General features: G+C 43.7%; 1 protein-coding gene across 25 annotated transcripts in view; it reads right to left on the minus strand.

The window, feature by feature from the left end:
* Window positions 1–24,607, minus strand: part of NFASC (neurofascin) — a 313,180-nt gene that overhangs the window by 216,706 nt on the left and 71,867 nt on the right. For all 25 annotated transcript variants that reach the window (XR_008306603.1, XM_053248157.1, XM_053248160.1 and 22 more), the window contains exon 2: window positions 699–766. The gene's annotated coding sequence lies outside the window, so the exon portion shown is untranslated. The remainder of the gene's footprint in view (window positions 1–698; window positions 767–24,607) is intronic.

Here is a 24,607-nt window from a genome sequence, read left to right on the forward strand (position 1 = left end):
ATTTATATAGCAATAGCACTTACATTTATATACCGCTCTATAGCCGGAGCTCTCTAAGTGGTTTACAATGATTAGCATATTGCCCCCAACATTCTGGGTACTCATTTTACCGACCTCGGAAGGATGAGTCAACCTTGAGCCCCTGGTCAGGATCGAACTTGTAACCTTCTGGTTACAGGGCGGCAGTTTTACCACTGCGCCACCAGGGGCTCTTGGTGGCGCAGTGGCGCAATATATAAAAGGTTAACACATTACTACTGATCCACCAAATATGTAGAACATACTCAGTTCAGACTTAATGGACATGGCTGCCTTAAATAGGTCCTGACTGGAACGGTATTGCCATGATAAGTTTTTGCCCACCTGAAAAATGAAGTCACTTGTACTTCTCTTGCTTATAGAAGTGATCTGACAATGTGTTCAAAGTCGTTAAACATACAAAACACACACTAGATTTATAGGCACCTGCAGTTACAACATACACACAGCTGGATCTTCTACATGCATGAACCACCACATTCACTAAATGTCATTTAGCAAAAAGGACGTTTTTAAAAGCATAACCTGCTGGAGATTGAACTAGATAGAACAGGAGATTTCCCACCTCTGCCCTGCCAACTGTAATTGTTCTACACATCTTAGCCCTAGGTGGGATGCTCTCATGACTAGAATATCTGGAATGAAGTGGGGTGCCTTACCTTAATACTGTGGTTCCAGGTGTTTATTTAAATACGCTTATCTTAATCCCGAGTTAATACTGAACAGCCTGTAGAACAAGAGAGAAGAAAGCAAAAACAAGAGTGAGTGGCTTGCTTGTAAATCTACAGTCAGCATACTGTGTTCTAAAGTGATTGCTAAGAGTTCTCCAGAGGCATTATAGCTAAACCCTTTTAAAAAGGGAGTTATTCTGAGCACCCAACTTCAAATACCTTAAAGCAAGGCTTCTCACACTTGATGTTGTAGTCCCCTGATGATGATGGACTACAACTCCCATCATTCCCAGCCACAATGGCCTTTGGCTGGGGATTATGGGAGTTGTAGTCCAACACAAATCTGGGGGCCCAACCCTTGTCTTAAAGAGTCCTGTCTTTTCAAAAATACAAAATACCAATTCTACAAGTTCTCTCTCTCTCTCTCTCTCCCTCCCTTCCTCCTTCCCCCTCTCAGCTACCTAAGCAGTGCATTGGGGATTTTGCTGGTGCAGTTTTCTTGTACAATATTTCATATTCATATAAAACTGTGCCCTAGAAATATGATATACCATGTTTAAGCCAAGGAGATGATTCACAACAATTCATCATATACTTGCAACACTACAAGCACAACGCCTCTTGAAAACGTTATTCTCCTCCAAATTCCCTCCCACTGTGTATTTTTCTCTAGAGAGATTCAAGAATAGCAGCTCTAAGTAGTGCAAACTCCCTTCCATTTCTGTGAGAGGATTCATCATCATTTCCTGTGTGAATTATTTAGCTGTCAACATTTATCATTATTATATTCATGCTAGCCACCTTCAACATGTATAGCAGCACTACAGGACAGCAAATCCATTAACCCATGGTTACACATTGCAAAAGGCACTCCTTTAAGGCATGTTTAGTTTACTAATATGTTCATCTGCATTTTACATCTAAAAGCATAAAACCCTTTGGGGGTCCTCATAATTCCGCATCCTACGTTTGAGTAATTTGCTGCAGGCAACATCTCACTTTGAGCATCAAAGTTCATGCCATTGGAAAATGACCACCCTTCCCCCCCCCCAACTATCCTGTCAGAGCTCAGCTAAATTCAAGCAATGCAACCAAGTACATAGATGTGGTTTTCCTAAAATAATGGAAAATATAGATGAAGCAAAAGGAAGCAAAGATGTAAAAACGATCCTATTTGCAACTGCATTTTTTCAACATCTGTGTCATTTCTTATGAGAAGCAGTTTTATTATGACCTTCTCATGCAAAATCTTAAAGAATCCCACATGCAGGACTCCAATTCCCAATTTGCACCAATTACACTCATATTCATAAATACTCCCTTCAGCTCTCCAAAAACCCAACTTATTGAATCCCTGTAGCCAATGGCGGAGCCACCATAGTGCAAACGGGTCCGAATAACGTGGGCTGTCGCATTTCAGGGACCATGCCTCGCACACCAGCCACGCACTCAACATCAGACATTGGGCATGATTTGCTGGAAAACAGGGCCACACACCCTGTTTGCGAGTAAAATCCAGCCAGCGCTGTGCTCGCAGTGCGACTGGAGCGGTTCTCCCTGCCTTTAAAAGGCAAACCACGCCCCTTGCAACTGACATCAGATATTAATGTGATGTACTGAGCATGGCGGGGGGGGGGGGCGTTCCTTTGTCACTGGAGATGAGAGGAACTGAACCTGGGTTCTTCTGCATTCATGTGCTCTGCTAACAAAGGTCAAACTAGCTGGTACTTGAAGAACGTGGTTGGAACTACCATGCTTGTTTTTTTAATTTGCTAAGTCAAAGCCAGAATGGGATCCCTACCGATTGGGACCATGGTGTGGAATGACGGGGTGGGGTCTAACTTTCTTCCCCAACCACAGCTGTGATCTGAGCACTCCCCCCCGCCCGATGAATGCTATTTATCCTGGAGGAGGGAGGAAGGCTCCAACTTGAACCAAAGGGAGCTCCCCCCCACCCGAGTAAAGAGCATCCATTGGATGTGGGGACCAAACCAGGACTGTGATACAGGCAAAGGTTTACCCTCCTTCCCAACATGGCACTGTCTTGATCCACAAGGGACCCCATTTGCTATCCTGCAGCTGCTATTTATTGTGGCTGTTCTTACGAGCAGCCAAGACCAAGCGAAGGCAGCCAGGCCTAGCTTCAGCTGCCTGTAAAAAACACCAAGAGGCATGTGGCTCCCAGTGGCACCACAGCAGCAAACCCACCTACAGAGCCTGCCTCGTAAATGAGGTTAAGGGAGTGAGTGCTCCCTTAACCACATTTCCCTGATTGTGTGCCAGCACGGCCTGTTGCTGGAGGGATCAATTCGTGCAGTGCATTATGGGATCTCCAGGGGCCAAAACGACACATCCTGGCCTCCAGAACTCAATGCTACAGGGACACAGCACTGCTCATCTGGGACTGGGAGTGCATTTTGTGCTCCCAACAGATGCACTTGGTTATCTGGGCGGCAGAAGAGAAGTAAGTTTATCAAGCCTCCCCCTCACCGCCCTCCCGGTCATGAGAACGACCTCACTGAATAAGAAACAATCATACTAGCCCTATTTGCATGCTTCAGGTAACATCTAGTTTGATCCTGAGGTAGGTCTCCTCCCTGAGGCAAAGATTGCTTCTTGCCAGTAGTGGAGACCCTGGAACACTTAAACTTTGGATTCTTTATTAGATGAATTAGCAGTTGGGGCAATATTCTCAAGTTGTCTCTCTCCTATGACATCTTCCTTCAAAAAATGCAAAAGATCTCAACTCAAATTTCCATGACAGAAGTTTTCCAAGCAGCAGCTCCTCACCAGTAAATCCACAGAATTTACAAGGGCAAAACACAGCAGTTGTGCTGCAGAGACACTGGCCTCTCCATCCAATTAATAAACCACTGAGCAGCATGAAGCCACCTAATGGTGCAGCAGGAAGCAACCTGCCTAGAGAGCAGGAGGCTGTTGGTTCAAATCCCCACTGGTGTGTTCCCCAGAATATGGGAAACTCCTAAATCGGGCAGCAGCAATATAGGAAGGTGCTGAAAGGCATCATCTCATACTGTGCGAGAGATGGCAATGGTAAACCACTTCTGTATTCTGCCAAAGAAAACCACATGGCTCTGTGGTCTCCAGGAGTTTATGTGAGCTTAATCAGGAGGAGCTGCAGCGATCCTAGTCAATATGAAGATTGCTAAATCACAGACAGGCACATCACTACAGGCCTATACAAAATACTCAGCATCCACTTGACCAGGAAGACTGAATATACAGTTAAGTTGCCCTCTTCTCCCCAAAGTCCATCTTCAAGCACATCTGGTTTCCATGTGCTACAAAAATGCCTTTGACATTTAGTTACAAACCCCAGGCCCTTCAAACAGCAGTGACAGACCAAAGGAGCATTGAATCTGACATTCTATCCTTCAGCTATCTGACGTGCAACCTTTAGATAACATTGCAATATACAGGAGGTGGGTGTGGGAGACGTGGAACAATTAAGTGAAAACTAAAAAGGAGACAGACGGGACTGGATGAGAAGGCTAAGAGAACTGGATCATCCACCCGCTTCCTTAAATAGTACAAGATTGTGTAGCAGGCGAACACCCACTCCAATTCTTTTGGCTTTTCTTCTTAGGGCTGCCTTCAGATGTCACATGTCAAAGACATGGCAGAGTGGAGTAAAATGGTTCCCGGTATTCTAGTGAGCCGACTCATTCATTAATCCTAATGGTACAAAGTTAATTTTTTAGCTGGGTGGCAACACTATGCTGGCTTGCCACAGTTATGCCCAGAGGAAATACCCCTGGGTTTTTGTTTGGGACCCTATGCCAAGGAGAGTAAGGGAGAGATGGACAGTGGAGGCCAGAGTTTTTGTTTCACACTTCTCATGTGAGTTTTACTTAAGTAAAACAGATTTAATAAGCAGGTGTATGTACATATTATATTCAGAAGTGAAGCAATGATGAGAGTTAAATTATAGTGAGTTCATTGGCACAATAAAAAACTGTGTTCTACCTGGATTTGGGAGCAGTGTGCTCTCCCAATTTTTGGTTGTAAGGGGAAAACCTGGGTAGAAGTGATTGTGTAGAAGCAAGGTAGGAGGAAATCCTGGTTAGCTTTTCCTCCTACCTTGCTTCCAAATAATCAAAAATTGGGAAGACATACAACTCCCAAACCTGGATAGAATTCAGTTTTTGATTGTGTGAATGACCTCAGTGTGTTTTAAAATCAATAGTAATAAAGGCAAAGATTCCTAACAATTATGGCAATGGCAAGATATCATAATACTTACAAAACAATAAGAGCAATGGCAAATACAGAAATCTCTAGAGAAGACATAACCAATAGATAGATATCACATCCTTTCCACTTTCATACTTACTACCTGACTGACAGGTGGCCAGCCTGCTATAGTATTATATAGATGCTCTGGCAGGGCTATCTTTCTGGATTTGGGGCTCCACTCCTATGGCACACCAGTGGAAAATCCCCCTAGGTCTCCTGACAAGTCTCTCTTTTGGAAAATCTCTTGGAGTCCAGCCTTTGGCCACTGGTCCAGGTCAATCTGTCTTAAACCTGCTTAGGAGACCATTTCTCTGCTATTGGAAATGATCCATTTGTCATATTGCACTATGCATATGTTTCTCTATCCTCTATACTCTTCAGACTAGTTTCACAATACTTAGCTAACTGTTGACACACACACTCTGCACACATCCAGATGTTTCCCTTCATAGCTAATTATCTCACCTTGGTTGACTCAGTTCAGGTCACTGTGAGAAAATGCCTTGTTTCCAAGTCTTATGCAAACAATTATGCTATGTATTATAAAGTACAAAACAACTTAAGCAGTTCAACACGGAAACACATGCTGCATAAGACTTCACGATTAAGCATATTGCAAGGACATTCGGACCCATTAGCAGCTATCCTTTCCCCCTCTGCCAAACCTAAAAAAATTAAAGCAATCATCAGACAAACCTGCAGCACTATTTTGGACACATAGAATTATAGCTGTAAATGCTACTCCTTCCTGTTAGCTTTCATCTTTTAATATTATTCTTTAACATCTGTATTGCTACTTGTATCTTCCCCTTTCAAAAGCATCTGTGAAGCTTCTTTGTAACCGGGATTAGTTGATACAGAAATTTTTATTTTGCATTTTTATATAGTTTCTCAGCCTCTAAAGCATAAATGCTAAATAATAAGAAAAAAAGCTTATGCTCCATTGTTTGAACACTGTCTATGCTCTTATGAATATTATACTCAACAAAATGCTTTTTAAATAAACAGGGTCCAACATTCTAACACTGCATTTATGCAAAGATGTTGCACTTGCATTTGTGCACACTAACTACCAGTGTTCCCCTCTAAGACATGGACATGTGCACGTGCTCGTAAGGGTTTTTTTAATGTCCGCTCAGTTAATTTTAGATCCTGCTCAGGTTGAATCAGGAAGGCCCCATTCTGAATGCACGTGCACACATACTGTCTTGATACTGCCACACAGAACAAACTTCATTCCGCACACATAGAAAAAATTAGAGAGAACACTGCTAGCTATTTGTGCTAAGTCTAAAGCTTGCATTCCAGAGTAGTGTTGTGCTAGCACAAATAAGCAGGCACTTGTGCAACAAGGTGCACAAGCTGTGGCATGCCCCCTCTGTTTGGCAGGGAACTTTTGTAAAATCTAAACAAACAAACAAACAAACAGCTCAGTTCCAAAAATCTCTGTGATTTAGCACAGCTGCACAATCTTCTTGCACTAGCATGCAAGCCCAGCATTAGTCAAGAAGTTGGGCATTATGAATAGTATCCAAACTTGTTAGTCATGACCAAGCACCACTGAAGTCCATGAGTCAAGTTAGTCATGACCAACTTAAGACTCATTAATTTTGGTGGAATTTAATAATTAATTACTTAGTCTGGATGCTGCCTGATGTATTTTGCTCAGTATGGCTATTTATATTATCCTTCTTCCGCCCCAACACCCATATAGTGACACTCTTTACATGTTAGAATTACCCAGACTAAGTTCAAGTTCAGAATTTCAACACATGGGAAAGAGGATGATTAATCAAAGTTACAGCCCTTTTCGTAGCTCTGGGTCCAACTTTCCAATAAAAGCAAAAATGTCATCAAGTTATGAAACATTTTCACAAAAGGCTACCAACATTTCACAGTCTATTTTTTTAATGCAACTGTTTTTTGATAAATGAATAGAAAAGGGATTGATCTTAAAGTTAAAGAAGTAAACAGACTGCAATTTTTAAACAAAGAACTGTTTTGCAACAAAAAACACGAAGTACTGCTTTTGAAAGTCATTTTAAAGAGCTCTTTCGGTTTCATACCTATTAAATCCTCTTAGGCTGTCCTACAAAGCTTTTAATATCAACAATTAATTAGGACTGCATCTGTCATGCTCCACTGATGGCAAAGCCAATTGCAAATATACATTGTTTGGGACATAAAATAGTTGAAACAAAAACATGCTGCTCTGCAACCTCCATCCTTTCTCCCCAGGAAACAAACTCCTAACTTGCCAGAAGAACCAATGGTTTAAATATATTTGGAATGGGAATACAAACAAAAGCTTAAACCAAATGAATATTTGAACTCACCAGAAACAAAACAAAGCACAAAAACCACAAAGCTGTTTGTTTATTTCAACATTGAATTCAAGGAATTTTGTCGGATTTCTTTCTTCAGTAATTGTGGAATGGACAGGGATAGCTTGCCAAAGATTCAAGACATCTATCGCTTGGTAGACATATCTTAGGAACATAGGAAGCTACCATATACTAGCTCAGAACTGTGTACACAGACTGTCAGCAGCAGCTCCTCCAAGCCTGCAAGCAGGAATCTTTCTCAGCCCTATCTTGGAGATGCCAGGGAGGGAACGAAACATTCTGCTTTCCCCAGAGCAGCTCCATTCCCCTAAGGGGAATATCTTACAGTGCTCACACATCAAGTCAACCAGGGTGGACCCTGCTTAGCTAAGGGGACAAGTCATGCTTGCTACCACAAAATGAGATCTTCTCCCTTGAAGTTGTAAGTGTGGAAATGTTTTACTGTTTGTGATTGAAAGGAGAACACGTGTGGCAGGGGCACAGCAAGGTTGAAGTGGGCCCTGGGACAAGAAGTGAAGATGGGCCCCGGGGCCCCCTTCTTTTTCTCCTCTTTCCCCCTCCCCTTGTATTTGCTGCAGAAGAATTGTAAGGACATACATTTTCCGCACAGCTGTTCTCTCACTCCTATGCAAACAATATCACAAATCCCACACATACTAGAGCTGTTGTACAGTCAGAAGTACCCCCACCCTATAGGGCCCCAGGGTCATTTGTCTCATCTTGCTATATTATAGCTATGCCCCTGAAGTGTGGTCTCTTGACCCAAATTCTGGTAAAGAAATCACTTCTAATGCAGTCACTTGGAAGCTTCCAAACATGAGTAGAGCAGGACCTCATTTTCTAGTCTTTCAATGTATTAATACTACTGGTCTACCAACTCGTGGAAATGTAGATCCAAACACTTTTCATCATTTTCTTTCCAAAGCTCAAATTAAATTTTATGTACACATGCACAGTCTGGGGAAAAGGTGTTACACCAATACTGCACATGGGAAAAACATCACCAAACAAGGTCCGGTATTCCATAGTGTATGTGGGGGCTGCATACCCCTGGTGGCTTTGGTACTGCTATGCAGCCATGATACCTCCCCCAAGGGCTGCACACAAGGTAGGTAGTTTTACTCTTCCTACATGCAGTTTTGATACATGTTCTTTCTATTGAACTTTGATCTACTGCAGGCAACACTAGCACTTAATTTTCCTACTCCACGAATGTGCTTCTTCACTTGCAGAAAGCTGGCCACCTCATGACAGCATGCCTTCCCAACATGTGTCTGCTGGAAGGTGATGAAGATGCCTGGAAAAACCCAACTGCCAAGATTCATTTATGGTCACAGGACACACAGATTGTCTCCATGAAAGGAAGATACTGCAATAGTTTGAAGTAGGGATGTACACAAACCAGCAGATGGCCAGTTTGATGGCTGGGTTACCTTTAAGGAGCAGGGAGGGTGCTCTCCCCCTCCTGTCATGTTTTCCCCACTGGTGCTGTGTCCAAAATCACTGGCACGGAGCAGAGGTGTACCCACTTGCCACCCAGGTCATCATCAGACCAGAATTGGCCAGTGCACGCATGCACATCATGCATAAGCTCCAGCCACTTCTGGTCTGATGCTGACCCGGGTGGCAAGAGGGTACACTGCCGCCCCTGCCAGTGATTTTGTGCTGGCAGGTGAAACACGTGTGTGTGGAGAGGGGAGCACCCTCCCTGCTCCTTAAAAGGTAACCTCCCCGCTGAACCTCCGAACCGGTTCAGCGGTCTGGAAAAGGACCGCTGAACCAGTTTGTGCACATCCCTAGTTTGAAGTAAAGCTTGCATCCACAACTAGGCTTTCAAATCCATACATTTGCAGATCAGGAGGACAATGGCATACGTTGGCTAAGCAAGCTGTTAAGGTCAATGCTTTTGACTGTGAAGATGAAAGTACCATTCCTTCAATTCACAGACAGGACCAGTGTTCCCACTGAGGCATGCAAACATGCATGTGCTCACAAGTTTTTTTATGTCTGCTCAGTAAATCTTAGATCCCGCTCAGGTTGAATCAGGAAGGCCCCACTCTGAATGCATGTGCATGCACCCTGCCTTGATACTGCTGCCCAGAAAAAAACTCATTCTGCACACAGATGAAAAAAATTAGAGAGAACACTGGACAGGACTTCAGCAGAAAAAGCCAATTGTCAGTGAGACAGAATGACCAGGAGTGATCTAGCCAATGCAGTACAGCTGAAATCCATGGGGCTTACAAGCTCCATGTTGCCTGGATTGTGTCCATTGTTCTGTCGGGATAGCAGTGTTTAGTCTCCTAACAACATTTTTTTATTCAGCGTCAGAATAAACAGCAACTTTCCCCTATGCCAACTGGCAGATTGTTTCTTCAAAGTTTCTAACTGATGTTTGGGAGCTGAATATTTTCTCACTATTTATTTGCATCCTGGTAACATATAAAAGGTTTACAGCACACCATCCCATCTGGTTTTTGAATCCCATCCAACTGATTTAATTACTGTTAACTGGCTCAAGCACTTGGCATTAGTTTAACGAAGCAGACACAAGTGGCTTTCCTCTCCTGTGGGATCAAAGGACTGCTGTGCTGATATAGTATATCTTGCCACACTATACAAATACAGGGCTAGATTTATTTTATTTATTTGATGTATTTATGTACCATCTCTCAGGCCAAAGCCTCTCAAACCACTTTACATACAGTTAAAACGAGCAAACTAATCAAGTTTATGGCTGCGGTTGCTGGTGTTTTTAAAAAGGTGAAGCATGTCAGATCATCCCGCAGAAAATGACCAGCAGGAACAATGAGGATGATGACAACAGCTGAAGGGGTTGGGGCTTCTCCTCCACTGGGACACAGATGTTCTGACTGCAATCTCCTTTTCTCCACAGTGGCTCCAAGTGGCAGCAAGAGCTGGATGAAATGACAATAGTCCCCATCACAGCCCAATGTAAATAGCCCCCTTACTTAGTTTACTAGATGGATTGGCTCTTGGGTAGGGATGTGCACAAACCAGTTTGACACTTCCTTTGGGAAGTGCTGAACTGGCTTAGGCACCCACAGCCGAACTGGTTTGTCAGGGCGGGGAGCCTTTTCCCTTTCAAATCAGGTAAGCAGGTCCTTTGCTTACCTCCACTGCTTTTCTGGGTGTGGTACTTGCTCTATCAAAAGCTGTGCACAGCGTTTAGTAGAGTGAGTGCTATACCCAGAAAAGTGGAAGGGCAGCAGCAGAGCAGATAAGGACCCGCTTACCTGATTTTTAAGGGAACTGCTCCCCACTCCACCTGCACCAGCTGTTCATGCACATCCCTACTCTTGGGCTCATCTAACCCAGTATCTTTCTTTGATGACAAACAATTCTGATGCTTCAGAGAAGGCCCAGAAGATCAAGAATGACAGCGGCACACTTGCATTCCATTTCTTGTTTTGCCCAGCAAATGTGCACGTTTTAACACACTTTTCAACCTCCCCGGAGTGGGGAAGAGTAAAAAACCTGAGCAGTTCTCTTGCAAGATCTATTATTTCATGCAAAGTAGTTATGAATTTCTATGCTATGCATAGACTGCCTTGCAACCTTTCTTCTGAAGAGAATATTCGGTGGCAAGGCAGCTCCCGGGCCCGCTCTCCAGCATTATCATCAAGCATGATAAACGCCTGGGAAATATTTTTGTGGCATACAGAAGTGTGAAGATGGCAGCAGAAGCAACTGGCTTGTGCAGCAAGAGGGGCAGCATGTTGATGCCAGCTGTAAACAATAGATACATGAGTCACCAAATAATTAAATAATAATAATAACCCTGCAGTCGCCATGGCATTGACTGTTGCTTAGTCTTGCCATTCAAGAAAGATTCCCACACAATCATCAAACCACTTATGCCTTCAGAAAATGCTGCTGTATCAAGGAGTTCAAAAGACAGAGGGTCGGAGAATTATTTCTGGATGCTTTTATTTCTTCAGTCCTTATCAGTGACATTTTATATTTGAAAGCATCTGAACATTTACTGTCAAAGCATTTGAGCATTTGAACCTTTTCTGTATTAGAACAAAAAGGTAGATCTTGCAGACTCTTAGGCCACATCGGCAGGAAAGAGGTGGCAGCGAGTTGATACTTTCCCTCAGGCCTCAGCAGTGGAATGGATCAAAAAGACATTGGTGCCATAACAAACCATCAACAAGCATCAGCCTGTGTCTTCAAAATGGAAGACAGCAATCCAACTCAGAAGATAGGCAAATATAAGCCACCTTGCAAAATTTAGATTGCCATATAATTAAAAAGCCCATTAATTTTAGGAAACATAGAGAGTGCGCAAATTTGTTTCTTCATTCATGGGCCTTGAGGGTGCTCACTCCTGGAGATGTCTTCAACTTTACTGCCACCATGCATTCCAAAGCATGTGGAGAGGAACTGCAGTGTCTTTCCCAGGCTTGCCTCCAAGACATTTTTATAATGTTTAATCTGATATCCAAAATGTGTCTGGTCATCACTTTGAGGTCTTGGGAACCATTTTTTCTCCCTGTTGGATGGCATGGTGGTAGTGGTGGAATTACTTTTCCATAGGACTTGACTCTCTTGAGCCATCTTGCTTTATTCAAATACTCTTTTTACAAGTATATATTTTGAAATATGTTTGACAAGGCATTATCATGTTTAGAAGCCAGAGTACTGTAACGGATGTTAGAGTACTGACAATAAAATGGAAAAGGTCCAGTTTCCGTCCATTTGAAACTTATCACCTATCTCCTAGGGGTGTGCACGGACAGTTTCCTGCAGTTTGGTCCGAATTTGAACCAAATGTGTGGAGACCAGGTGAATGCTGGAGCTGTGCCGCATGGACTGCTTGGGGCAGCGCCACACTCCTCCCGCAGGAGCAGTACCGCCAGCGTTGGACCGGTAAGCACATCATCATCTACTTTCAAAGGTGCCTCATGCTGCATTCCCCTTTTAAGACCTTTGTAAAGCAAAAGGGGAATCCTTTACAAGCAAAGGAGAATCCTCACCAGATTCCCCTTTACAAGCAACTTTTAAAGCTGCATGAACCGGAGAACCAATATGGTTAACTTCCAGTGAAAATCTGCATGTGGGTCAGATGGGGGTTAACATGGAAGAACAACTTAGGGCAGAAGATTAGAAAGCACTTAGGTATTTAGGGTGTTTCCAGCTCTGTGATGTTCCCTAAGCCTGGGGAGAAGGCCTAGAGATGAAGTAGTAGTGAATATGGTTAGGTCCCAAGGGAATGGAACACTTTACAAACCTGTGCAGTTGTGTTTGTTTTGTCTATGCCTGTCCATGTTCCCTATACTAAAAAGCATTTGAAGACCCATCAAATGAGAGAGACTGTTTAATGTTTAATCTGCAGCTTATACCTGGTAGATTTTTAACATTCAACTTTGGTTTTAACTGGGTCCTCCTTTTAGTTAATTTTTTAAAATTAATTTTACATTGTTTTATCTGTTATTAATTTTGTGAGCCGCCACATGCAGTATTGTGCTGGAAAGGTGGGGTATAAATATGTTAAACAAACAAAACAATAGTCATGAGAAGCAAAGTAGCCATGTAATCCTACATTGTAACCTACACAAGCATCCAGAGCTTCCCTAGAAATGACAGAACAGAGCATGTACTCCTTGTGTCGCATCCTCCATCCTTTCACAGCCATCACTCAACGTGTTTCCCCTTCCCCTGCATTACAAAACATGCTCATACATATTAGCCTGTGACTTTGATTACCTCATTCAGCAATCCATGCATAAGAGGTGGTGGGTGTGCCTACAATTTGGCAGTAAGCCCTGCACATGGGAAAAGGCCTTCTTGGTCATTACCCCCAGCTTTGGAATGCTCCCCAGATGGAAGTCTACTATTTAGCCTCCCTTGCTGCCTTGAAGAGGCAAGTGAAAACCTTGTTGTTTGCCCAGGTCTTTGACCTGGAGGACATGCTGCATTTCTGTGTTAATACTCCTTATGTTGGTATATTGTGTATCATTGCATTTGTTGGTAATTTTCATGGATTTTATTTCTGAGGTATTTTAATGTGGGTGGCTGACATACTGCACAGTGTGCTGGCTGCTCACTGAAGGATACATGCAGCTTTTAAGCCAGCCAAGAACTCTTCCTCGCTCCTAGCAGAGGAGGCTCCATGCACATTCAGCCATGCATAATTACCACTGTGCTGCTCCTGCCATTGAGAATAATGGCAATAGTGGTACAGCTGCGATTATGCAGAGCTGAGTGTACACAGAGCCAGCCCTGCCTCCGATAGCAGCAAGGATGGGCTCCTGGGTGGCTCACAAGCTGCACACTCACGTGGCACGCTCCATGGTATGTCAGCCCGTGCTTTGTAAATCACTTTAGGATCATTTTATGAAATGTCATATAGAAAGCCAACTGTAAACAAATGGAGAGAAGCATATGTAGAAGATGAGAACACCCCGCCCCCTGCCATAGAGAAGCACTTTGTTTTGGTTGCTTATTGGTTGCTCTTGAACAGCTGCTATTAGTAGGTGGGGCTGGAATTCCATTGGCTTCATTTTTAACTTTATTTATTTGCAACAGCTCACAACACCATGACTTCAGTACGTCAAGCTTTTCTGAACATCTGCCCAGAATTGGGCACTGGAACATGACATACTTCGGCAGGAGGGGGTGGGGAGCAGAGAAATTTGACCATTATTTTAGTGCCAACATGGAAACAGAGTTCTTTTGAATGACATACTTGTTTAAGCATTAATTTTAACAGTCATTGTAAGCACCATGTTATTTCATAAGACAGATATATCTTTTGTTGTTGTTGTTGTAGTAAACATGCAAAGTTCTATATCAAAATCTAGGTCATGCATTTCATCCCATCACTTCCCCCTGTTCCTCTGTCTACTTTGTGTTCATTAATTCCCATGCCAACAAGACCCTGCCTATGAATAATCCCAATTCAATTTGTTACAATTTCACAAGCAACAAGAGAGTGAAACTCTGGCATCGGTCCTAGATGTAAAGCTAAAACAGGAGAATGCACTAGGGACAACTGTGCTTGTTGATGAGCCAAAGTTGAATTGCTTCTGGCTGTGACTCTGCATTCAATGCATATTCTACCATACATACTGGAACTTGTAACATCTATTTAATATCAAGATGTTTATGGCGATCCTGTCCTATACACACACACACACACACACACACACACACACACACTGTGTGTGTGTGTATATACATATATATATATATATATACACACACACACACACACACACACATATATATACATACACACACACACACACACACACACACACACACACAGAGTAATGCAGTGCAGCAATAAAACCACCATCACTGCCTTTGCCTAATGTGCCAAGTGGCCTTTAATCAATAGGTCTGATATAGATGATGCACAAATAGAAGCATAAAAAGCACCGGCAGTGGAATGTTATACAGCATTTTCCTAGATCACTTTAACTGACCAGTTACTGCTGAATATGATTTAACCACATATCTAGACCCATTTCAAACTGGCTTTCCTATAGGCTATGGGGTTGAGACTGCCTTGGTCAGCCTGATGGATGATCTCCAACTGGCTATCGACAGAGGGAGTGTGACTCTGCTGATCCATTTGGTTTTCTCTGCAGCTTTCGATACCATCAACCATGGTATCCTTCTGGACTGCCTGAGGGAGGTGGGATTGGGCGATACTGTTTTACAGTGGTTCTGCTCCTACCTCTCTGGCAGATTCCAGATGGTATCGCTTGGAGACTGTTGCTCTGCAAAGCAAGAACTGAAATATGGAGTTTCACAAGGCCCCATACTGTTTCCAATGCTCTTTAACATCTACATGAAACCACTGGGAGAGATCATCAGGAGGTTTGGTGCAGGGTGCTATCAATATGCTGATAACAACCAGATCTATTTCTCCATGTCGACCTCATCTTCCCTAAATGCTTGCTTGGAGGCAGCAATGGGCTGGATAAGGGATAATAAACTGAAGTTGAATACAAATAAGATGGAAGTACTGACTGGGGAGGGGAGTGGTGGTCAGGACCCAGGAGATGGTTTAGATCTGATGGGGTCACACTCCCTCTGAAAGATCATGTATGTAGCTTGGGAGTGCTCCTGGACCCAAAGCTCTCCCTGGTATCTCAGGTTGAGGCGGTGGCCAGGAGCGCTTTTTATCAGCTTTGGCTGATATGTCAGCTACATCCATTTCTAGAGGTAAATGACCTTAAAACAGTGGTACATATGCTGGTAACCTCCAGACTTGACTATTGTAATGCACTCTACGTGGGGCTGCCTTTGTATGTAGTCCAGAAACTACAATTGCTACAGAATGCGGCAGCCAGATTGGTCTCTGGGACAACATGAAGAGACCATATCACACCGGTTTGCAAAGAACTGCACTGGCTGCCGATATGTTTACGGGTGAAATACAAAGTACTGGTTATCACCTATAAAGTCATTAATGGTTTGGGTCCAGCTATTTAAGAGAGCACCTCCTTTGTCATGAACCCTGCCACCTGTTACAATCTTCAGGAGAGGTCAGGTTACAGTTGCCACCAGCTCATCTGATGGCAACCCAGGACCAGGCTTTCTCTGTGGCTGCCCTAGGGCTTTGGAATATGCTCCCTGCTGAAATAAGAGCATTTCCTTCTCTATTTGCTTTCAGGAAGACCCTCAAGACTCTCCTGTTCTAGCAAGCTTTTAATTAGAATTATTTTAACAGTTTTAATTTGTTTTAATAACTGTTGTATACTATTGTTTTTATTGTGTTTCATGTATATTAATCTGTGTTTTTTAATATCTTACATTTTGTACACGGCTTAGAGATGTATATATCAAGCGGTAAAAAAATATGATTGATAAATAAATACATAAATGAATGAATAGAATCAGTTCACATAAACTATTTCGAGTAGGCTGTGCCAGTATTTGTAATTCTACATTTTATAAAACAAATGGACAAGATAGAAAATCAGTTCATAATCAGTTCTTCCAAGTTGTTCACACAACTCCATGTCTCCAGCATGCCAAGCTTTTCTGAACATCTGCCCCAAAATGGACGCTGCCACATGACACACTTTGGCAGGAGGGGGTGGAGAGCAGAGAAATTTGACCTTTACTTTAGTGCCAACCCTGAGGCTAGGAAGTGCTGGGGGGAAGGCAGGATTATACCTACCACCATACTATTGCAATGATCCTCTCACCGTGCATACGATTGCCACTGCAGTGAGCAGCATGGCCTTCTGGAGGCCGGGGAAATGCAACCCGGCCTCCAGAAATCCCACAAGCAAGGAGAACAGTTTGTTGGGGGATTTCCCTGCAAGCCGGGCACTCTAGGCACCAAACTCTGTGGCAGGCAGTCTGAGCTAACACACAAGCAGGTACCAAAGTAGAATGGTATGCTTTTACTTCATGCTTACACCCTTCTACCTCAGTAACAGCCCAAGGGAAAACCTCAAGGTTCCTGGCAGATAATCCCAGCATTCCACAAGAGCAGCCCGACCTGGGTAGGGCTGTGCAGGCCCAGGTAGGGCTGCTCATGAGAACAGCCTCAGTGTATTTTAAGCATGAGTATGCCCCTGAGCCTCCGCATAAGCGTAACAGCTTTCCCCCCCAAATATTTGTTGCATCCCTATCAAGAACAATGTGCTGCTGAGGAACTGTGCTGCGGGCCTGGATGAGTCAATAGTGATAGCAAAGAAGGGGTTGGCTTCCCTCCCTGATTCACCACCTCAGCAGCTTCACTAAAAGTCTGTATGATGGGAAGATAGGAGGAAGGTGTGTAGCCCTCACAACATACATAGATTCCCTTATGGAGAAGACAGAAGTCCTATTCACATGTTATTGAGTACAGAGGCACTCACAGTCACAGCTGCGAAAGTGGGATGGAAGTCCTGCCCCAGAGCTGTCACTCATCCCCTCCTGCTAGGCATTGACCATTATGGTCCCACTGGGGTGAAAGGGGAAGTGCCATAACCGTGATGGCAGGCACCTCGGTCGGGCAATTCAGGCTGCTGCTGCTCATGGAAGTGCTGGTCATCACATCAAAAATCAGCATAAGGACTCTTTCCGACTTCCTACTAAATACTTGCTTACAATGCTTTGCTGCTTCCAGAGGTGCCGTTAGGTAATTTTGGGTCCTGGACTGAATGGCCTTTTGGGCCCCCTCCTTGCAAGATAAGCATTGTCCCCCTACGCGCGCACACACCAGGACACAAGCAGTATTCTGAACACAAGGGTTCTTGAGGGCCCAAACAGCAACTAAATTTGAATCCAGATTGAATTTGAGCGGGATCTAAAATTAACTGACTAGACATAAAAAACCATGTGCATATGCACACTTTAGAGCGGGCCTGCACAACATAAGGCTCGGGGGCCAGATTCGGCCCACAGGGACTATTTTACTGGCCCCCAGGTATCCTGCAGCAACACAGGAGCTGGAAACTACCTTATTGTTACGGTCATTTGACCAGCAAATAAACTACCTTATAGCGTCATCCTGTGCATGCTTTCTCAGAAATATGCTCCATGGTGTGCCCAGTGAGGCTTACTCCCATGTAAGCATGCCAAGAACAATTTAGGGAGAGGAGAGGACTTGGCATTTGTTTGGGGCTGGCATGCACTCCAGGGGCCCCACTGATTGAGCAGGGACAGGACCTGTTCTCTGGCCACTGTCTTTGGTTGAAACCATGGGTCCATTGACAAGGGGAAGAGATCCACAAGTAACTAATAATATTTAATTTTAATGTCATAATGTGCTAAAGATTTGACCTCGGCCCCTGCACATCAAGTTGTGGATGGTTCCGGCCCACCAGGGCATTTGAGTTGTGCAGCCCTGCTTTAGAGGGAACACTGCTGACTGCCATTACCTATTAAAGACACTCAATAAGTTCTAAGGCATGTCAGAAATATTATCTCTTTTTTTCCATGATTTGTCAGACTGTAGATGTCATGGGAAAGATGTCATGGGTTAATACTGGACAATATAAAGCATAATTTGAATCTGCCGGAAGCTCTGAAAACGTTATTCCCTTTATACTACAAGGCATTTTACAAACAGAAATAACTGCAGACACACTCTTTGCAGGCTTTTTTGGATTTGTTCCAAGTACACACATTATTTAAGCAATTAATGCACAACTAGCTGGGCCGGGAGAAGAGTATCTGTGCCTCCAGCCGGCCAGCCCACCCATCCGCCACCACCTTTCCCCCCCTCCCCTCCCACCCGCCCCTGCGGGTGGGATTCCATTTGATTCTGCCCAGCCAGCCCACTTCTTTTCCCCATGCCTGCTTCTCCACCCCCTCACCGGCACCCATGGGTATCCAGCAGCTCTCCGAACCCTTGCAAGAGCTGACACATGGGATTAGCCAAGGGCATGCCTTAGAAAATTAAATCTATAGATATCTAGAATATCAAGGTATGAAAAGGACCTTTTAAAGGCTACCATGTTTCAAATAATTACTGATTTATTTTCCTTTACGATTAAGAACACTTACTAAGTCAATAACTGTATTTGAAAGATTTTTTTTTAAAGTTGTTAATTTTCACCTTAATGTTGGTCAAAATGTTATATCTACCTTTGGAACTTGAGCTCTGTTGCACTGCTGCAAACCACATGCTCTTCCCCTGATTTGAGAAGTGATGGGTAATGAAAATGAGAATATGTGTGTGTGTGTGTGTGTGTGTGTGTGTGTGTGTGTGTGTGTGTGTGTGTATTTTAACACATAAAGTTGACTCAGAAGCATGTTTTCAGTCTCACCTCTCATTCAGTTACCTGTTGATCCTCCTAGTCCTAGACTGGCTTTGTTCTTTCTTTCTTTTCTTTTTTTTTGGCAAGAGAGTCTCCACTCTCCACAACAAGAAGAGAGAGTCAACACCAGTGGCTCATGCATGCTCAGCCTTGGCCAAAACAAGAGAGGAGATTCCTCCTCTGCCTGGTCAGTCTGGCTGGCCAGAGTGTTTCTGCAGCTCTTGGGATGGGGGGGTGCACCATAGGGATGACAGGGAGGGGAGGCATGTGCACTGCTGACTCAGTGGGTAGGCTTCTGTCTCTCTGTGGGACCTCATTGCCGAGTTATGCTGCCTCCTCACTTGCCGCTGTCCTGCAGCTGTTGCTACAGATGCTGGTGAGGAGGAACAAGGAAGCAGCAGCCCAAACACGAAAGGGTCTAATAAGAATGAGGCATGTACACTGTGCAGGCACACTGGGGTTGCACTCAGCCACGTTGCCTCAGGTTGTGGCTGGGCCTGGGAGTCCAATGTAGGGGCATGCATGCACAACTCTTGCTTGACCCCCCCACCACAGTGGGGGCTGTGGGGGCATGGACCTATGCTCTGAAGTCCATGGATAATGGTGCCTGCGCTTCCAAAGACACTACCATATAGAAAGTAGAATCCAGCTGTTCTAACAGAACTATGTCTTTGAGTTTTATGCAGGGGAGTGGCTAATTAGCACATTATGGACAAATTACATTTGTAACTAGGGAACATTTTAATTTTTTAAAATCATTTGCACAAGCAGTTCCACGGTTTGCATAATGCAAAACAATTATTTGAGGAGGGGGACTTGAATAATTTTGTTCCAAGCTTCTAAGTGTGGGACACATAATAGCTAGATGCCAAACAGTTGCAAAGACTCCCTCAACCTCAAACATGCATAAAATTCTAATAATATTTGCAAAACAGAGAGCAAAGGCAAGCCTGAAAAGCCAAGGAACAATTCAAGTATTCATACTGCAGTTCTGTATTGCTTTGTCACATTCTGTTGGAGCCATTTGTTCTGTTCCTTAAGAATAGTGGTTCTCAGATCTTATGCAATCCAATTGCATCTATGGAAGTAAACCCCACGGAGATCGTGGTGGTTTACAGCCTAGTGTGCGTGCACAGAATCACAATTTTAGTCTGTGTACCATGTCCCAAATAATAATTTTTAAAATATGATTTTTCTCCCCAGAATTTAATACAAATATCCCAGGACCAATATATGCAACAGGAAGGAAACAAAACAAACTCTGGAGGACTGGATCACAAGATAAACGAGTGAAATCAAGGAGACTGTAAATGTCAAAGGAATTAAAAAAAAAAAATCACAGACATAGTTAACAGACTGGTGTGCACATACATATCAACCAAGTCATAAATCTGTCAGATAATAATATGCCCCTAAGTATCAAATAATAATAAACTTTGTTAGCCACCCCATAATTTATTTATTTATTTATTTTATTAACATATTCTTATACCGCCCAAAAGTTAAAAACAAGTTTGACATAACAAGTTGTTCTCTGGGCAGCCCACCACACAGCATTGAAACAGCAAGTGAAAACACACACAAATACAAAACCATGAAAAAAAATTTAAAAGTAGTTTTAAATATCAAATTTAAAAATCAAAATTTAAAAGGCCTGAGTGAACAAAAAGGTATTTACCTGGAGCTTTTACACACATGGCTTTTAGCTCACATCTCCTCCAGAATTATTATTACTTATTATTATTTATTTGATTTCTATACTGCCCTTCCAAAAATGGCTCAGGGCAGTTTACACAGAGAATGGAGGCTGCGAGTCCACATTTCAGCTGGATTTACCCCAAAGTTCCTGTGAGCTATCAGGGACCACTACACACCCAATTATGCTTTCCCCTGAATTACTGCTGTACATTCTAGCTTGGCCTGAATTATGTCCAGTGGGGAAAAAAATCTTCTATTTGCAGCAGCTTTGGGGTGGGGGTGGGGGAATCCTAGCTTTCTGGTATGCCCCGCTGTTTGACAGCTGTGTTGGGTATGGTCTGCTCTGAGTAATTTGCAATTGCAAGCGCTGGGTGTGGGGGGAGGGGTTGTGGCAGACTGGTGAAATTCTGTGGAGGGAGTCCAGAAGGGGAGGGGAAGGGAGAAATTCCTGAGTTAAACACAAGCACACACTGCAAAATGTGGGTCTCCCTATGCTTCCTCTTATTGAAGCCTGGTCACCATAGGAACATAGGCTTTACATATGCAGAATGGAGATTACAGGTTTGATGTAACCTGAGCCCTTTGTGCCTGAGCTGATATTTTTCTTCATCACAGAGAGAAAGCAATGATTTCTACTTTAATCTTACATGGCCTCTTAAACGGTCTGGGGTGGGTGGGTAGGGAACATGAGGTGATGAGGGCAGTCACCAAGGCAAGTTTGTTATAAAAAGCAGCAAAGATTTGGGTCAGATTAGGCAGGTCCAGGTTAAGCATTCTGTTTGATTCGGCTGTTTGGCAAGCTAGTCTTCCATAACTAACTGTCAAACAAACAGGAAAGGGGGAAGGGGGGGGGTCTCTTGCCTCCTCCTCTGGGATGTGATTGGTTGGAGAAAAAACCCAAAGCAAGCTGTAGGAATGCACACAGGAGAAAGATCTGCAGGAATTGTGGAGCAGAACCAACCCTATGTAAGCAGTCCATTTAACCCCCCAAATTAAATGTCTGTGAATCTGCTGCTAAGCAGATTCGCTCTTCAGATATCCCACGGCATGAAGCCATGTGTTAATAACTCCCTGGCCTCTAAAAGGACAAAGTGATGAAGCCAGGCAAACTGCACTGGGGAGGGAGGAGTATGACTCTCACAGAGAGTCACAGGTATACAACACTGCACTGCTCAGGTAACTCTCCATCAGTCCACTCTACATTTTCCAAGTTAATACAGTCTCAGCCACCACAGTCTGAAAGTCATGCTTCACAATAATGAGAACAGAGTTATAGCACAGGGACCAGCTGCAGAGATATAAAAGCCAAAAGGACCAATATCCAGATTGTAAAGTAAGAATTCTCCAATTACCTTGCAAGCATTAGTATTAAAGCGACTTCTCCTTCACATGACCACAGGAAACAACTTCTCTTAGAAGAGAAACATGTATGCAGAACTGATTAACAAAGGGTGCTTCCAGACTGCAAACAGTGGCAATGTTTACCAAGTTACCCCTGTTAACTTGGCAAAGAGGCACTTTTTAATGTGGTGATTCTCTTTATTTAGCAGGGGGAGAGTAACTGGTCCTATCCATCCCCAGCACAGCATCCCTCCAGTGACTGTTGCTGGTGTCTGTCTTATGTTTCTTTTAGATTGTGAGCCCTTTAGGGACAGGGATCCATCTTATTTATTTATTATTTTTCTGTGTAAACCGCCCTGAGCCATTTTTAGAAGGGCAGTATAGAAATCAAATAAATAAAAAATAAAATTATTATTATTGATGCTGATGATGCTGACCAGGTTCTGCCCCCAGGTCCACAGCCAATCAGGAAACACCTGATGAAATTGACAAGAGTTTGTCTCCAAGATCCTTGCAGAGGTGGTGGTGGGGAACTTTGCCAGTTTCACCACAGCTTTTTTTAACAGGGGACAAATTGTTCCACTGGATAAGTGGATAACACAGCCACCAACAGTGACACAGATCACTCATCTGCTCCAGTAGGACTCCAGTGCTACAATCAGTTCACAGTTAAAATGATGGTGATGTAAGGAAAACAAAACCAAAGCCACACACATTCAAGTCTAACACTACCACAACCAATACGATTATGGTAGGAACTGCAGGGGAGGGGGTGTGTGTTCCTGCACAAGTGGCCTCCCAGATTCCCTTGAATGGATGGTGATGCAGGCCAACTGGAGCACTGGTTGGTCAGAATGTGGGCTTGCAAGAAGAGATGCTGCTGCTACTACTTTGGAAGCAGACTCTTTCCCCACTCTTACAGTCTACTTCCTGGCTCCCCCTCCAACTCAGGGGTGCACAACTCAAATGCCCCAGTGGGCCAAAACCAACCGTGCCTTGCTGTGCAGCACCAAGGTCAATTTTCAGCACCTTAATTATTTAAAATATTAATAAAAGTGAGGAACCGAGGGTTGGAGTCCTAGGGAAAGAGGGATAGTGTCAGTAGGCTGACTGCACTGAGCCACTGCTGTTTATCCATGGGACAAGCCCAGAGCTCTTCATGGCTCTTGCTGTTGCTGCAGGATATTCCCACCTGGGAGCCAGAAAGAAAGTCCTTGCGGGCCAGATCTCTGGCTCCCGGGCCTTATGTTGTGCAGGCCTGCTCTAACTCTTGAGGGAACAAATTATCACAGCTTTCACCCTGCAAAAAATGATATGCCACCACGTGCAGTTTTGCTTTCTTTCTTTTTTATTTTGGAAGCTGGGTGCTCCCTCTCCCTATTACTGTGCTACTCCTCCAGTGTTCTCTCTAACATGGATTCCCAGATGCTGTTGACCACAACTCCCAGCATCCCCAGTTGCAATAGACTTTGCATGGGTATTAAGGGAGTTGTAGTCAACAGCATCTGGGAAGCCCTGTTAGAGGGAACACTGCACACATCTGCCCATTTCATTTTCAAAGGTGAACAGCGAGGCAACTGTTGCATCATATGCAAGGCTCTCTCTTCCCCCGCCCACTTCCAATCAGCCATTATATGTTGAATGAGCATCACAGTATTGCCTATGAATATAGACTTGTGAGCCTCTCCCACAAAGATTAAAATATGGTTGGCACATGCTTTGAGAGGGTCTGTCTGGATGAACTATGAGTGAACAAGGGACTCTGACTAGGGAAGAAAAAGCTGGGACTTAAGTTCAAGCTACCAGATGAGTGTTAAGGCACCAGCATATTCCCCTTGACCTGCCTTCACCTTGAGTTGTGATATAGGTCATCATGCCTATTTAAAACCATTTACATCCCTCAAGGGGTTGGCCTAAAGACCTAACAAATGCACCGAGGCAGAGTCTGACACAGAAAAGAGGCCGAGTTCAGCTCATCTTTCAAAGCCAGCAAATAAACACTCCTTCTGGGCATATGGGGAACGATAAAGAAAGGACTGATGCTAATCTTGCTTGTAGTTGTGCACACTGGCAGAACTACTTCTCCCAATGGAGCACTGCTCTTTCTTTTACGCCACCAATTACAATCATATGCTGGACATCACATGTGATGATGTTTCTTGTTCCAAATGGGAGAAGTGTCAGGTTACCTAAGGAGAGCCTTCATCTTTTTGTATACCAAGAGTCACTGAGAAAGCAATCCTCAGCTCTGGTCAGATGCTACCACAAATGGGGAAATGCCAGTACTTGAATTATGGGGGTAAGTGGGGGGGCTCTTGATGAAATGCACAAGCCCCTCCCCCAATTCCTTCCTCCAAAACTAGCCATATCAGGCCCATTTAGCTTTTGAACCTAAAGAGACAACAACAACAACAAAATTAGGAGAACAGGCCCCTTTTAATTCTAGCCCTTGAAGATAAACCTTCAAATTGCTAGATAATTCTTAAATTAAGACTTTTATGTTCTAGTTCAGTAAATT

The sequence above is a fragment of the Hemicordylus capensis genome, chromosome 4, assembly GCF_027244095.1.
Source record: "Hemicordylus capensis ecotype Gifberg chromosome 4, rHemCap1.1.pri, whole genome shotgun sequence".
NCBI classification, from domain to species: domain Eukaryota; kingdom Metazoa; phylum Chordata; class Lepidosauria; order Squamata; family Cordylidae; genus Hemicordylus; species Hemicordylus capensis.